General features: G+C 53.3%; 1 protein-coding gene across 1 annotated transcript in view; it reads left to right on the plus strand.

The window, feature by feature from the left end:
• Positions 1-1,095: 1,095 nt before the first annotated feature.
• Positions 1,096-13,394, plus strand: part of BICDL2 (BICD family like cargo adaptor 2) — a 49,845-nt gene continuing 37,546 nt past the window's right edge. Inside the window, exon 1 of the mRNA XM_072132264.1 lies at positions 1,096-1,242. The gene's annotated coding sequence lies outside the window, so the exon portion shown is untranslated. The remainder of the gene's footprint in view (positions 1,243-13,394) is intronic.

Below are 13,394 nucleotides of genomic sequence, written 5' to 3' on the forward strand. Positions count from 1 at the left end.
GGTGGAGAGGATGTGAGAGTCCTATGTGTCCTGCCTGTAGGTGGAGAAGACCTGAGAGTCCTGTGTGTCCTGCCTGTAGGTGGAGAGGACCTGTGAGTCCTATGTGTCCTGCCTGTAGGTGGAGAGGACGTGAGAGTCCTATGTGTCCTGCCTGTAGGGGGAGAGGACGTGAGAGTCCTATGTGTCCTGCCTGTAGGTGGAGAGGTCCTGAGAGTCCTGTGTGTCCTGCCTGTAGGTGGAGAGGACCTGAGAGTCCTGTGTGTCCTGCATGTAGGTGGAGAGGACCTGAGAGTCCCGTGTGTCCTGCCTTTAGGTGGAGAGGACCTGAGAGTCCCATGTGTCCTGCTTGTAGGTGGAGAGGTCCTGAGAGTCCTATTTGTCCTGCCTGTAGGTGGAGAGGTCCTGAGAGTCCTGTGTGTCCTGCCTTTAGGTGGAGAGGACCTGAGAGTCCTATGTGTCCTGCCTGTAGGTGGAGAGGTCCTGAGAGTCCTGTGTGTCCTGCCTGTAGTTGGAGAGGACCTGAGAGTGCTATGTGTCCTGCCTGTAGGTGGAGAGGACCTGAGAGTCCTATGTGTCCTGCCTGTAGGTGGAGAGGACCTGAGAGTCCTATGTGTCCTGCCTGTAGGTGGAGAGGACCTGAGAGTCCTATGTGTCCTGCCTGTAGGTGGAGAGGACCTGAGAGTCCTGTGTGTCCTGCCTGTAGGTGGAGAGGACCTGAGAGTCCTGTGTGTCCTGCCTGTAGGTGGAGAGGACCTGAGAGTCCTATGTGTCCTGCCTGTAGGTGGAGAGGACCTGAGAGTCCTGTGTGTCCTGCCTGTAGGTGGAGAGGACCTGAGAGTCCCATGTGTCCTGCCTGTAGGTGGAGAGGACCTGAGAGTCCTGTGTGTCCTGCCTGTAGGTGGAGAGGACCTGAGAGTCCTATGTGTCCTGCCTGTAGGTGGAGAGGACCTGAGAGTCCTGTGTGTCCTGCCTGTAGGTGGAGAGGACCTGAGAGTCCCATGTGTCCTGCCTGTAGGTGGAGAGGACCTGAGAGTCCTGTGTGTCATGCCTGTAGGTGGAGAGGACCTGAGAGTCCTGTGTGTCCTGCCTGTAGGTGGAGAGGACCTGAGAGTCCCGCCTGCATCTGCTGCCTCCTCCCTGTGAAGCCGCACCTGACACCAAGGAGACAGTCAGGAAGAGTGCAGGAGACTGCTCCACATCGCACTGAGATGGTCTCCTACCAGAGACCTCCTGACTCCACAGGTGAGAGCGCAGCCGAATATCCTCCCAGGGGGTTGCCCCCGGTGTAGCTGAGGTGTAACATGTATGTGCGTGTATGGGCTGCGCTGCTGCCTGTGTTGGTGCTACTGCCTCCCGGATTGTGGATGAGAGAAGACGCTCAGACCGAAATAGAAGTTATATTCTGTACATGGATGTTATTTCATACCTTGTATATGACAACGTGTATGTATGATCCGTATATTACATGTATGTATGATCTGTATATCACATGTATCTATGATCTGTATATCACATGTATGTATGATCCGTATATCACATGTATGTATGATCCGTATATCACATGCATGTATGATCCGTATATCACATGTATGTATGATCCGTTTATCACATGCATGTATGATCCGTATATCACATGCATGTATGATCCGTATATCACATGCATGTATGATCCGTATATCACATGTATGTATGATCCGTATATCACATGCATGTATGATCCGTATATCACATGCATGTATGATCTGTATATCACATGTATCTATGATCTGTATATCACATGTATGTATGATCCGTATATCACATGTATGTATGACCTGTATATCACATGTATGTATGATCCGTATATCACATGCATGTATGATCCGTATATCACATGCATGTATGATCCGTATATCACATGCATGTATGATCCGTATATCACATGCATGTATGATCCGTATATCACATGCATGTATGATCCGTATATCACATGCATGTATGATCCGTATATCACATGCATGTATGATCCGTATATCACATGCATGTATGATCCGTATATCACATGCATGTATGATCCGTATATCACATGTATGTATGATCCGTATATCACATGTATGTATGACCTGTATATCACAGGTATGTATGATCCGTATATCACATGTATGTATGATCCGTATATCACATGCATGTATGATCCGTATATCACATGCATGTATGATCCGTATATCACATGTATGTATGATCCGTATATCACATGCATGTATGATCCGTATATCACATGCATGTATGATCCGTATATCACATGCATGTATGATCCGTATATCACATGCATGTATGATCCGTATATCACATGCATGTATGATCCGTATATCACATGTATGTATGATCCGTATATCACATGTATGTATGATCCGTATATCACATGTATGTATGATCCGTATATCACATGTATGAATGATCCGTATACCACATGTATGTATGATCTGTATATCACATGTATGTATGATCCGTACATCACATGTATGTATGATCCGTATATAACATGTATGTATGATCCGTATATCACATGTATGTATGATCCGTATATCACATGTATGTATGATCCGTATATAACATGTATGTATGATCCGTATATCACATGTATGTGTGGCCTGTATATCACGTGTATGTGTGGCCTGTATATCACGTGTGTGTGTGGCCTGTATATCACGTTTATGTGTGGCCTGTATATCAAGTGTATGTGTGGCCTGTATATCACGTGTGTGTGTGGCCTGTATATCACGTTTATGTGTGGCCTGTATATCACATGTATGTATGATCCCCGGTATATAATGATGTGTATGTATGATCTGTATATCACGTGTATGTATGAACTGTATATCACATGTATGTATGGCCTGTATATCACGTGTATGTGTGGCCTGTATATCACGTGTATGTGTGGCCTGTATATCAAGTGTATGTGTGGCCTGTATATCACGTGTGTGTGTGGCCTGTATATCACGTTTATGTGTGGCCTGTATATCACATGTATGTATAGCCTGTATATCACATGTATGTATGATCCCCGGTATATAATGATGTGTATGTATGATCTGTATATCACGTGTATGTATGACCTGTAAATCACGTGTATGTATGACCTGTAAATCACATGTATGTATGATCCGCATATCACGTGTATGTATGAACTGTATATCACGTGTATGTATGAACTGTATATCACATGTATGTGTGGCCTGTATATCACGTGTATGTGTGGCCTGTATATCACGTGTATGTGGGGCCTGTATATCACATGTATGTGTGGCCTGTATATCACGTGTATGTGGGGCCTGTATATCACATGTATGTGTGGCCTGTATATCACGTGTATGTGTGGCCTGTATATCACGTGTATGTGGGGCCTGTATATCACATGTATGTATGGCCTGTATATCACGTGTATGTGTGGCCTGTATATCACGTGTATGTGGGGCCTGTATATCACATGTATGTGTGGCCTGTATATCACGCGTATGTGGGGCCTGTATATCACATGTATGTGGGGCCTGTATATCACGTGTATGTGGGGCCTGTATATCACATGTATGTATGGCCTGTATATCACATGTATGTGTGGCCTGTATATCACGTGTATGTGGGGCCTGTATATCACATGTATGTGTGGCCTGTATATCACGTGTATGTGGGGCCTGTATATCACATGTATGTGTGGCCTGTATATCACGTGTATGTGTGGCCTGTATATCACGTGTATGTGGGGCCTGTATATCACATGTATGTATGGCCTGTATATCACATGTATGTGTGGCCTGTATATCACGTGTATGTGGGGCCTGTATATCACGTGTATGTGTGGCCTGTATATCACGTGTATGTGTGGCCTGTATATCACGTGTATGTGGGGCCTGTATATCACGTGTATGTGTGGCCTGTATATCACGTGTATGTGTGGCCTGTATATCACGTGTATGTGTGGCCTGTATATCACGTGTATGTGTGGCCTGTATATCACGTGTATGTATGATCCCCCGGTATATAATGATGTGTATGTAGGATCTGTATATCACATGTATGTATAATCCTGGTCAGTCATTCACCCCTAGCAGTGATAGGAGGACACTGCCCCCTGGTGGTGTGATGATGTGGGGACCATGGTATAGGACAGTCACCCCTAGTAATGATAGGAGGACACACTGCCCCCTGCTGGTGTGATGATGTGGGGACCATGGTATAGGACAGTCACCCCTAGTAATGATAGGAGGACACACTGCCCCCTGCTGGTGTGATGATGTGGGGACCATGGTATAGGACAGTCACCCCTAGTAGTGATAGGAGGACACACTGCCCCCTGCTGGTGTGATGATGTGGGGACCATGGTATAGGACAGTCACCCCTAGTAATGATAGGAGGACACACTGCCCCTGCTGGTGTGATGATGTGGGGGCCATGGTATAGGACAGTCACCCCTAGTAGTGATAGGAGGACACACTACCCCCTGCTGGTGTGATGATGTGGGGGCCATGGTATAGGACAGTCACCCCTAGTAGTGATAGGTGGATACACTGCCCCCTGCTGGTGTGATGATGTGGGGGCCATGGTATAGGACAGTCACCCCCAGCAGTGATAGGAGGACACTGCCCCCTGCTGGTGTAATGATGTGGGGGCCATGGTATAGGACAGTCACCCCTAGCAGTGATAGGAGGACACTGCCCCCTGCTGGTGTGATGATGTGGGGGGCCATGGTATAGGACAGTCACCCCTAGCAGTGATAGGAGGACACTGCCCCCTGCTGGTGTGATGATGTGGGGGCCATGGTATAGGACAGTCACCCCTAGCAGTGATAGGAGGACACTTCCCCCTGCTGGTGTGATGATGTGGGGGCCATGGTATAGGACAGTCACCCCTAGCAGTGATAGGAGGACAATGCCCCCTGCTGGTGTGATTATGTGGGAGCCATGGCATAGGACAGTCACCCCTAGCAGTGATAGGAGGACACTGCCCCCTGCTGGTGTGATGATGTGGGGGCCATGGTATAGGACAGTCCCCCCTAGCAGTGATAGGAGGACACTGCCCCCTGCTGGTGTGATGATGTGGGGGCCATGGTATAGGACAGTCACCCCTAGCAGTGATAGGAGGACACTGCCCCCTGCTGGTGTGATGATGTGGGGGCCATGGTATCGGACAGTCACCCCTAGCAGTGATAGGAGGACACTGCCCCCTGCTGGTGAGATGATGTGGGGGCCATGGTATAGGACAGTCACCCCTAGTAGTGATAGGAGGACACTGCCCCCTGCTAGTGTGATGATGTGGGGGTCATGGTATAGGAAAGTCACCCCCAGCAGTGATAGGAGGACACACTGCCCCCTGCTGGTGTGATGATGTGGGGGCCATGGTATAGGACAGTCACCCCTAGCAGTGATAGGAGGACACTGCCCCCTGCTAGTGTGATGATGTTGGGGCCATGGTATAGGACAGTCACCCCTAGCAGTGATAGGAGGACACACTGCCCTCTGTTGGTGTGATGATGTGGGGGCCATGGTATAGGACACTCACCCATAGCAGTGATAGGAGGACACAAGTCCCCCTGCTGGTGTGATGATGTGGGGGCCATGGTATAGGACAGTCACCCCTAGCAGTGATAGGAGGACACTGCCCCCTGCTGGTGTGATGATGTTGGGGCCATGGTATCGGACAGTCACCCCTAGTAGTGATAGGAGGACACACTGCCCCCTGCTGGTGTGATGATGTGGGGGCCATGGTATCGGACAGTCACCCCTAGCAGTGATAGGAGGACACTGCCCCCTGCTGCTCTGAGGATGTGGGGGTCATGGTATAGGAAAGTCACCCCTAGTAGTGATAGGAGGACACTGCCCCCTGCTGGTGTGATGATGTGGTGGTCATGGTATAGGACAGTCACCCCTAGTAGTGATAGGAGGACACTGCCCCCTGCTGGTGTGACGATGTGGGGGCCATGGTATAGGACAGTCACCCCTAGTAGTGATAGGAGGACACACTGCCCCCTGCTGGTGTGATGATGTGGGGGCCATGGTATAGGACAGTCACCCCTAGCAGTGATAGGAGGACACTGCCCCCTGCTGGTGTGATGATGTGGGGGCCATGGTATAGGACAGTCACCCCTAGCAGTGATAGGAGGACACACTGCCCCCTGCTGGTGTGATGATGTGGGGGCCATGGTATCGGACAGTCACCCCTAGTTGTGATAGGAGGACACTGCCCCCTGCTGGTGTGATGATGTGGGGGCCATGGTATCGGACCGTCACCCCTAGCAGTGATAGGAGGACACTGCCCCCTGCTGGTGTGATGATGTGGTGGTCATGGTATAGGACAGTCATCCCTAGAAGTGATAGGAGGACAGTGCCCCCTGCTGGTGTGATGATGTGGGGGCCATGGTATAGGACAGTCACCCCTAGCAATGATAGGTGGACACTTCCCCCTGCTGGTGTGATGATGTGGGGGGCCATGGTATAGGACAGTCACCCCTAGTAGTGATAGGAGGACACACTGCCCCCTGCTGGTGTGATGATGTGGGGGCCATGGTATAGGACAGTCACCCCTAGCAGTGATAGGAGGACACACTGCCCCCTGCTGGTGTGATGATGTGGGGGCCATGGTATAGGACAGTCACCCCTAGCAGTGATAGGCGGACACTGCCCCCTGCTGGTGAGATGATGTGGGGGCCATGGTATAGGACAGTCACCCCTAGTAGTGATAGGAGGACACTGCCCCCTGCTGGTGTGATGATGTGGGGGCCATGGTATAGGACAGTCACCCCTAGAAGTGATAGGAGGACACTGCCCCCTGCTGGTGTGATGATGTGGGGGCCATGGTATAGGACAGTCACCCCTAGCAATGACAGGTGGACACTTCCCCCTGCTGGTGTGATGATGTGGGGGTCATGGTATAGGACAGTCACCCCTAGCAGTGATAGGAGGACACACTGCCCCCTGCTGGTGTGATGATGTGGGGGCCATGGTATAGGACAGTCACCCCTAGTAGTGATAGGAGGACACACTACCCCCTGCTGGTGTGATGATGTGTGGGCCATGGTATAGGACAGTCACCCCTAGCAATGATAGGTGGACACTGCCCCCTGCTGGTGTGATGATGTGGGGGCCATGGTATAGGACAGTCACCCCTAGCAGTGATAGGAGGACACTGCCCCCTGCTGGTGTGATGATGTGGGGGCCATGGTATAGGACAGTCACCCCTAGCAGTGATAGGAGGACACACTACCCCCTGCTGGTGTGATGATGTGGGGGCCATGGTATAGGACAGTCACCCCTAGTAGTGATAGGAGGACACTGCCCCTGCTGGTGTGATGATGTGGGGGTCATGGTATAGGACAGTCACCCCTAGCAATGACAGGTGGACACTTCCCCCTGCTGGTGTGATGATGTGGGGGTCATGGTATAGGACAGTCACCCCTAGCAGTGATAGGAGGACACACTGCCCCCTGCTGGTGTGATGATGTGGGGGCCATGGTATAGGACAGTCACCCCTAGTAGTGATAGGAGGACACACTACCCCCTGCTGGTGTGATGATGTGTGGGCCATGGTATAGGACAGTCACCCCTAGCAATGATAGGTGGACACTGCCCCCTGCTGGTGTGATGATGTGGGGGCCATGGTATAGGACAGTCACCCCTAGCAGTGATAGGAGGACACTGCCCCCTGCTGGTGTGATGATGTGGGGGCCATGGCACATGTCTAGGTCTATGATTTGCCCCTGTGTGGGGTGTCGCTGTGCGAGGTTGTGACATGATATTGTATTGTGTAAGTAGCTCGGTATCGTTACACCCGCGCTGCCGGTCTAACTTGTCCCAGGTGTCTCACACTCAGGTGTCCCAGAACCCAAACCCTAATCTCCCAGGGGTGACGCATGGACAGGAGGCGGGGCACCGGCCGGGTGACATTCCTGACACACAATCAGCTGCTATATATAGTACGGCACCCAGCACCCGCCCAGAAGTCTGGGAACCCTGTTATCATCCCGGATGCCCCCTTCTATGGGGGCAGGGGGTGGGAGTTTTGTTGGATGTTCCCCAGGGCAGGGGGGAGGGGGGTTCTCCTTGTGTTTTTAGCTCCGCCCTTTCTTGGCAGCTTCTCCTGAGTCACTTTCTGAACTTTCCTCATCAGTGAGTTTCCATGAAATTAGTGTCATCAGCTAATTATCTGCCGGACGCCTCGTACTCCCCGCACGTTATTACATTACACCTAATACAGGAGTCTATAAGGATTGTACACATCCAGCAATGTGCCAGGCCCCTCCCACATGTCCAAATTATCACCCTGCCGGGGGTGGGGGGAGTGCACTACTCCCAGAGCTCAAGCTCCCTACAAATCCCAACATGTCCTCCCTGCGGGAGAGACAAGAAGATGAGGGACAGCAGAGGGACAAAGAGAGACAGCAGAAGACAGAGGGAGAGAGAGAGAGGCAGCAGAGGGACAGAGAGAGCAGAGGGAGAGAGAGAGAGCAGAGAGAGAGAGCAGAGGGAGAGGGAGAGAGAGCAGAGGGAGAGGGAGAGAGAGCAGAGGGAGAGAGAGAAAGAGCAGAGGGAGAGAGAGAGAGCAGAGGGAGAGAGAGCAGAGGGAGAGAGAGAGAGCAGAGGGACAGAGAGAGCAGAGGGACAGAGAGAGAGAGAGAGCAGAGGGACAGAGAGAGAGAGAGAGCAGAAGGAGAGAGAGAGAGAGCAGAGGGAGAGAGAGAGAGCAGAGAGAGAGAGATAGCAGAGGGAGAGAGAGAGCAGAGGGACAGAGAGAGAGCAGAGGGAGAGAGAGAGAGAGAGCAGAGGGAGAGAGAGAGAGAGCAGAGGGAGAGAGCAGAGGGAGAGAGAGAGAGCAGAGGGAGAGAGAGAGGGGGAGAGAGAGAGCAGAGGGAGAGAGAGAGAGCAGAGGGAGAGAGAGAGCAGAGGGAGAGAGAGAGCAGAGGGAGAGAGCAGAGGGACAGAGAGAGAGAGAGAGCAGACGGACAGAGAGAGAGAGAACAGAGGGAGAGAGAGAGAGAGAGCAGAGGGAGAGAGAGAGCAGAGGGAGAGAGAGAGAGCAGAGGGAGAGAGAGAGCAGAGGGAGAGAGAGAGCAGAGGGAGAGAGAGAGAGCAGAGGGAGAGAGAGAACAGAGGGAGAGAGAGAGAGAGCAGAGGGAGAGAGAGAGCAGAGGGAGAGAGAGAGAGCAGAGGGAGAGAGAGAACAGAGGGAGAGAGAGAGAGAGAGCAGAGGGAGAGAGAGAGCAGAGGGAGAGAGAGAGAGCAGAGGGAGAGAGAGAGCAGAGGGAGAGAGAGAGCAGAGGGAGAGAGCAGAGGGACAGAGAGAGAGAGAGCAGAGGGACAGAGAGAGAGAGAACAGAGGGAGAGAGAGAGAGAGCAGAGGGAGAGAGAGAGCAGAGGGAGAGAGAGAGAGCAGAGGGACAGAGAGAGAGAGCAGAGGGACAGAGAGAGAGAGAGAGAGAGCAGATGGAGAGAGAGAGAGCAGAGGGTGAGAGAGAGAGCAGAGGGAGGGAGAAAGAGAGCAGAGGGAGAGAGAGAGCAGAGGGAGAGAGAGAGCAGAGGGAGAGAGAGAGAGAGAGCAGAGGGACAGAGAGAGAGAGAGCAGAGGGACAGAGAGAGAGAGCAGAGGGAGAGAGAGAGAGAGAGAGAGAGAGAGCAGAGGGAGAGAGAGATAGAGCAGAGGGAGAGAGAGAGAGGGAGAGAGAGAGAGCAGAGGGGCAGAGGGAGAGAGAGAGCAGAGGGACAGAGAGAGAGAGAGCAGAGGGACAGAGAGAGAGAGAGCAGAGGGACAGAGAGAGAGAGCAGAGGGAGAGAGAGAGCAGAGGGAGAGAGAGAGCAGAGGGAGAGAGAGAGAGAGCAGAGGGAGAGAGAGAGAGCAGAGGGAGAGAGAGAGAGCAGAGGGAGAGAGAGAGAGAGCAGAGAGAGAGAGCAGAGGGAGAGAGAGAGAGCAGAGGGAGAGAGAGAGAGAGCAGAGGGAGAGAGAGAGAGAGCAGAGGGGGAGAGAGAGAGCAGAGGGGGAGAGAGAGAGCAGAGGGAGAGAGAGAGCAGAGGGAGAGAGAGAGCAGAGGGACAGAGATAGAGAGAGAGCAGAGGGACAGAGATAGAGATAGAGAGAGAGCAGAGGGACAGAGATAGAGAGAGAGCAGAGGGACAGAGAGAGAGAGAGCAGAGGGACAGAGATAGAGAGAGAGCAGAGGGACAGAGATAGAGAGAGAGCAGAGGGACAGAGATAGAGAGAGAGCAGAGGGACAGAGATAGAGAGAGAGAGCAGAGGGACAGAGAGAGAGAGAGAGAGAGAGAGCAGAGGGACAGAGAGAGAGAGAGAGAGAGAGCAGGAGGACAGAGAGAGAGAGAGAGCAGAGGGACAGAGAGAGAGAGAGAGCAGAGGGACAGAGAGAGAGAGAGCAGAGGGACAGAGAGAGAGAGAGAGAGAGCAGAGGGACAGAGAGAGAGAGAGCAGAGGGACAGAGAGAGAGAGAGAGAGCAGAGGGACAGAGAGAGAGAGAGCAGAGGGACAGAGAGAGAGAGAGAGAGAGCAGAGGGACAGAGAGAGAGAGCAGAGGGACAGAGAGAGAGAGAGAGCAGAGGGACAGAGAGAGAGAGCAGAGGGACAGAGAGAGAGAGAGCAGAGGGACAGAGAGAGAGAGAGCAGAGGGACAGAGAGAGAGAGAACAGAGGGACAGAGAGAGAGAGAGAGCAGAGGGACAGAGAGAGAGAGAGCAGAGGGACAGAGAGAGAGCAGAGGGACAGAGAGAGAGAGAGAGCAGAGGGACAGAGAGAGAGCGCGAGCAGAGGGACAGAGAGCGAGCAGAGGGACAGAGAGAGAGAGAGAGAGCAGAGGGACAGAGAGAGAGAGCAGAGGGACAGAGAGAGAGAGAGCAGAGGGACAGAGAGAGAGAGCAGAGGGACAGAAAGAGAAAGCAGAGGGACAGAGAGAGAGAGCAGAGGGACAGAGAGAGAGAGCAGAGGGACAGAGAGAGAGAGCAGAGGGACAGAGAGAGAGAGCAGAGGGACAGAGAGAGAGAGAGAGCAGAGGGACAGAGACAGAGAGAGAGAGAGAGAGAGCAGAGGGACAGAGACAGAGAGAGAGAGCGCAGAGGGACAGAGACCGAGAGAGAGAGCAGAGGGACAGAGAGAGAGAGAGCAGAGGGACAGAGAGAGAGCAGAGGGACAGAGAGAGAGAGAGAGCAGAGGGACAGAGAGAGAGAGAGAGCAGAGGGACAGAGAGAGAGAGAGAGCAGAGTGACAGAGAGAGAGAGCAGAGGGAGAGAGAGAGCAGAGGGAGAGAGGGAGAGCAGAGGGAGAGAGAGAGAGCAGAGGGAGAGAGAGAAAGAGCAGAGGGAGAGAGAGAAAGAGCAGAGGGAGAGAGAGAAAGAGCAGAGGGAGAGAGAGAGAGAGCAGAGGGAGAGAGAGAGCAGAGGGAGAGAGAGAGCAGAGGGACAGAGAGAGAGAGCAGAGGGACAGAGAGAGAGAGCAGAGGGACAGAGAGAGCAGAGGGACAGAGAGAGAGAGAGAGCAGAGGGAGAGAGAGAGAGCAGAGGGAGAGAGAGAGAGCAGAGGGAGAGAGAGAGCAGAGGGACAGAGAGAGCAGAGGGACAGAGAGAGAGCAGAGGGACAGAGAGAGAGAGCAGAGGGAGAGAGAGAGAGCAGAGGGACAGAGAGAGAGAGCAGAGGGAGAGAGAGAGAGCAGAGGGACAGAGAGAGAGAGCAGAGGGAGAGAGAGAGAGCAGAGGGAGAGAGAGCAGAGGGAGAGAGAGAGAGCAGAGGGAGAGAGAGAGCAGAGGGAGAGAGAGCGAGCAGAGGGACAGAGAGAGAGCAGAGGGAGAGAGAGAGCAGAGGGAGAGAGAGCGAGCAGAGGGACAGAGAGCGAGCAGAGGGATAGAGAGCGAGCAGAGGGACAGAAAGAGAGCAGAGGGACAGAGAGAGAGAGCAGAGGGACAGAGAGAGAGCAGAGGGACAGAGAGAGAGAGAGCAGAGGGACATAGAGAGAGAGAGAGAGAGAGCAGAGGGACAGAGAGCGAGCAGAGGGACAGAGAGAGCAGAGGGACAGAGAGAGAGAGCAGAGGGACAGAGAGCGAGCAGAGGGACAGAGAGAGAGAGCAGAGGGACAGAGAGAGAGAGAGCAGAGGGACAGAGAGAGAGAGCAGAGGGACAGAGAGAGAGCAGAGGGACAGAGAGAGAGAGCGAGAGCAGAGGGACAGAGACAGAGAGAGAGAGAGCAGAGGGACAGAGAGAGAGAGCAGAGGGACAGAGAGAGAGAGCAGAGGGACAGAGAGAGAGAGAGAGAGCAGAGGGAGAGAGAGCAGAGGGAGAGAGAGAGAGCAGAGGGAGAGAGAGAGAGCAGAGGGAGAGAGAGAGCAGAGGGAGAGAGAGAGCAGAGGGACAGAGAGCGAGCACAGGGACAGAGAGCGAGCACAGGGACAGAGAGCGAGCAGAGGGACAGAGAGAGAGAGAGAGCAGAGGGACAGAGAGAGAGAGCAGAGAGACAGAGAGAGCGAGCAGAGGGACAGAGAGAGAGAGCAGAGGGAGAGAGAGAGAGAGCAGAGGGACAGAGAGAGAGCAGAGGGACAGAGAGAGAGAGCAGAGGGAGAGAGAGAGAGAGCAGAGGGACAGAGAGAGAGAGCAGAGGGACAGAGAGAGAGAGAGAGCAGAGGGACAGAGAGAGAGAGAGAGAGCAGAGGGACAGAGAGAGAGAGCAGAGGGACAGAGAGAGAGAGAGCAGAGGGACAGAGAGAGAGAGCAGAGGGACAGAGAGAGAGAGAGAGAGCAGAGGGACAGAGAGAGAGAGCAGAGGGACAGAGAGAGAGAGAGCAGAGGGACAGAGAGAGAGAGAGAGAGAGAGAGAGAGAGAGAGAAAGAGCAGAGGGAGAGAGAGAGCAGAGGGAGAGAGCAGAGGGGGAGAGGGAGAGCAGAGGGGGAGAGAGAGAGCAGAGGGGGAGAGAGAGAGAGCAGAGGGAGAGAGAGCAGAGGGAGAGAGAGAACAGATGGAGAGAAAGAGCAGAGGGAGAGAGAGAGCAGAGGGAGAGAGAGAGCAGAGGGAGAGAGAGAGAGAGCAGAGGGAGAGAGAGAAAGAGCAGAGGGAGAGAGAGAGCAGAGGGAGAGAGAGAGGAGAGAGAGAGCAGAGGGAGAGAGCAGAGGGGGAGAGAGAGAGCAGAGGGGGAGAGAGAGAGCAGAGGGAGAGAGCAGAGGGGGAGAGAGAGAGCAGAGGGGGAGAGAGAGCAGAGGGGGAGAGAGAGAGCAGAGGGAGAGAGAGAGCAGAGGGAGAGAGAGAGCAGAGTGAGAGAGAGAGAGCAGAGGGACAGAGAGAGAGAGCAGAGGGACAGAGAGAGAGAGAGCAGAGGGACAGAGAGAGAGAGAGCAGAGGGACAGAGAGAGAGAGAGAGCAGAGGGACAGAGAGAGAGAGA

Source organism: Engystomops pustulosus, unplaced genomic scaffold (genome assembly GCF_040894005.1).
Source record: "Engystomops pustulosus unplaced genomic scaffold, aEngPut4.maternal MAT_SCAFFOLD_313, whole genome shotgun sequence".
NCBI lineage: Eukaryota > Metazoa > Chordata > Amphibia > Anura > Leptodactylidae > Engystomops > Engystomops pustulosus.